Raw genomic sequence first — 3594 nt, 5'->3', positions numbered from 1 at the left:
ATGACGGGTTTGGAAGACATCGTGTTTATAAAACGATTCTGCCATTTACAAACTGTACTACCTTCTGTTTGGGGAAATATGTAAGGTCTCTGTGACTTGGAGATCCCGTACATTGCACGCAGCAAAAGAAAGAACATAGGCTTCTCTGGTGTCCTTCCTTATTCATTGAGGAATAAACGAGACTCCTGGAACCCACGATGGAAAACTTGCTTACTTAATAACTAACCCTTCTTGTCAGATGAGTAGAAAATAATACTGACCTCATTGACTTTTTTTTTTTTTTTTTTTTAGCCACCAATGCATCTCCCTATCCAGTGTGGGTCACATTTGGAACTAGGAGCTTTAAACAAGGTCTGTTACTTAGGGGCTGGATAATGAGACAGAGGTCTAACAGGTAAAGTGGCCCTGGATAGCTTAGAGAAGTCAGGTATACGGTTAATCAATACATTTGGCTAGAGGCCCAGGCAGCCCAGCTTAGTGGTAAAGAACAAGTAGGGAATTCAGGAGATCCAAAGAATGTCCCAGTTCTGTCACTGGCTCGACCTCAGGCCACGTAACCTCCCTGGACCTTTCTCCTTGACACCGGAGTAGTATTTCCCTCCGTACAGTGCCTGCCACTGGTGGTGTGCCAGATTTCCTTCTTCTTAACAAATGCTAGTGTATTTTAGAAACTATTAGGAAATCTGATGAGAGACGACCATAATTTTTTGACTATTATTGATTAGGAAGAGTTAAACTAGAAAAATCGAGTCAATATAAAGACAAATACTATGTAAATGGTCTAAAAAATACCAAGATAGAGAAAAAAAACTAAAAAGATTTCCAGCTTAAAATGGTGGGTTGAGAGATGTTTGTTTAAAGGCATACACGATAAGGCATAACTTGCCCATAACAGTACAAATAAAATGAGAAATCTCATGGCGACAGAATGATAGATGTCAGGTGGACATGGGGAAACGAACTGATGAGCAGACTCAAGAAAGCTGAAGAGCCAGCGGTGCGTGAAGGTGAGTGGCAACTTGATTTGCACCTCAGAACCTCGGAAAGGCGTAGAAATCTGCAGCATCTGTTGCTTCTGGAAGCAAAGGTTCGAAACAAAACAACTTTGGTTAAAAGTCTCTTTAGGAGGAAGAGGGCGTCCTCCGTGCCCACACAGCCAGAAATCTGCCCCTCTTCCCCGACCTGGGCCGAAGACTCCAGAAGAGAATTCTTCATGGAAATGAATCCGTTGGGATACCAAGGACATGAGTGCTGAGGGCGGATTTATGCAACTATGGGAAAGTTTGGGACTATATTAGTGAAAAGTGTCTAAAAAATCTTATCAAACCATAGTACTATTAACTCTGCAAAACAACAACAACAACAAAACAACCCCACACACTAATAACTGCAGAAAAGGAAAAGTCATCACAGTTCACTAGGTGTCTTAGATGTCAACTGTGGTTTCATTTCATCCTTAAAGTAATGTCAACTGAATATTGATTTTACCCAACTGTCTATATTGGAAGGTTGGTGAAGGACGGGAAGTAGAAATGGGAGCTGAGTAAGGACTACTGAAATTAAGCTTAATCTGAATATTTCATAGTAGGAAGTCAACAGATAATGCTAAAATAAAAAATCAAGTAGAAATATTAAGAGTTGCTTTTAAAGATAAAGAATTGGGGATAAATAGGAAAATAATAATTTAGAAGCACTGGCAGAGGTAACTTCAAGGCTGGAGAAGGGCTTTATTTTTTGTAGCAAGTATTGTAGAACTATTTGACTTTTAACTACATGCACTATAATTTTGCTACAATTTATAAAATTCCATTTAAAAAGTAATGAAGGTATTCTGCAAATGACGGAACTTTGGAAAATACTAGCCTGAAGACTTTAAAAGATGGTCTGTGAACTGATCTTAAAAAAAATGAATTAGCAATCTCTATTTCTATTTGTTTGTCATCATAATACCCGGATGGCTTAAATTATTATTTAAATTACAGTGAATTATTTTGAGGAATGATGGTCTAGAGGATTATAGCATGGGGACATTACAGGGTTTCATAAACCAGGGCTGGAAGACACCGGAGACACTTGAAAAATTCCAAGTACTCATTTGTAAAGGTATACACACACACACATACATACGTACATACATACATACATACATACACACATATAAGTTTTTGCTTAGGAAATAGGCATTTCTGGAATGGCTGGGACCAGGATGCACATACCACAGCTGCAAAGCTTTACTAGCTCAATTTCACAATACTCGTTCAATTGAAAATACAAGAGGGACAGGTAGGCATCTATCATTAAATGAAGTAAAGCATGTAAAACATCAGGTACTGAATGAATCTTTGCTACCTTCTCTCTCGCCCACCTCCATGGGAAAGGAGATTAACTGGCAATCACTCAAATTGTGACGAATCTTTTCTTGGGTTCCCAGAACCCGGGACCAGAGTGATGGTTGGCGAGTGAGGAGCTTCTTTTATAAAGCAGAGTCTGATGGCTAGGAGAATCTAGAATTATATCAGAAAAAGTGAAAAATTAATGGGAAACGACTAGATTTTATACCCAGTGGTTTAGAACATTCCAGAGCCAAGAGAAGTTCTTTGTAATAATTGGGGCCAGCTGTGCCTGAGCAACTCAGGCCAAGCCAGATGCCAAACCCCAACTCAAACTCTTACAGGAAGATCTTCCTCACAAGCCTCCAAACATCCTGTAAAAAATCAGAAGAAGGTTAATTACGTTATCCTTTTTATTCCGTCAAAACGTTTTTTCTCCTGACTACTGGTAACCTTTCTGGTTTTCACTGGCGCTTCCTATCTGAAGATAATGCTGCTGATGCCATTATATTGTGCGTACATGGAAGAATTCTTTAAAAAAAAAAAAAGAAAAAAAAGCCTTTATTAACAACTTTCCATTCTGCTGGAATTTGTTCTTGGAAAACTGCCCTTACCCATAAGCCACACCAACTCGCCCATAAGTCACATATTTGTTGGCCAATAAAAACGAACTGCCCCGACATCTCTCTGAATTGGAAAAGAACTGAGTGGCTGGAGGTAGGAGAGAAAAATGGAGGACCTTTACTATTTTCTCTGTTGTGACTTTTGAATCGAAATGAAAAGGTGTATGAGAATTTCCTCTTCTAAAAAGAAAGTACTTAAAACATTTTTTTTTCCAGTTGATGGCTATGCTTTTCCTCCAGGCCATTTATTACGCTCTTTTTGTCGAATTGGAGATCTCTTGAACCATATTAAATTGCAGGTCCTTCCATCTCATGTTTCTCTTCCTGCCACTTCAGAATTAATTTTTTTTTAAGCTACAGCTGAGAGAGACTCCCAGGAAAGCCACATGGCATCTTGCTTCGGTGGCGTTAAGTAAGCCGAGCCGTAAGCGCTGCTGGGGTCTGCCTGGTTCACTGGAAGGAGCCGGCCTGCTCCTTTTCCCAGCCCTGCTTGCACCGGTCACTTTGTCGCAGCTGTAAAGGAGGCGGAGCAAGACCACGGCTTTACTGCCGTTTGCCACGGTGACTAACTTGGCTAAAAATGTAGAACTCCCTGCATTCCTGAGGTTGACTCACTTCCATCCAAAACTCTTGGGCTGGGG

At 40.2% G+C, this 3594-nt stretch overlaps 1 long non-coding RNA gene across 1 annotated transcript; it reads right to left on the bottom strand.

The window, feature by feature from the left end:
* Window positions 1–290: 290 nt before the first annotated feature.
* On the bottom strand, window positions 291–3168 carry LOC112482151. Its single transcript, XR_003047210.1, has 2 exons — window positions 1183–3168; window positions 291–1075 (listed from the first exon to the last, which is right to left on the bottom strand). It is a non-coding gene; the product is annotated as an uncharacterized LOC112482151 (long non-coding RNA).
* Window positions 3169–3594: the final 426 nt, after the last annotated feature.

This window comes from Pteropus alecto, unplaced genomic scaffold (genome assembly GCF_000325575.1).
Source record: "Pteropus alecto unplaced genomic scaffold, ASM32557v1 scaffold35, whole genome shotgun sequence".
NCBI classification, from domain to species: Eukaryota; Metazoa; Chordata; class Mammalia; order Chiroptera; family Pteropodidae; genus Pteropus; species Pteropus alecto.
The sequence above is the reverse complement of the archived record's forward strand: the minus strand, read 5'-3'. Positions and strand labels throughout refer to the sequence as shown.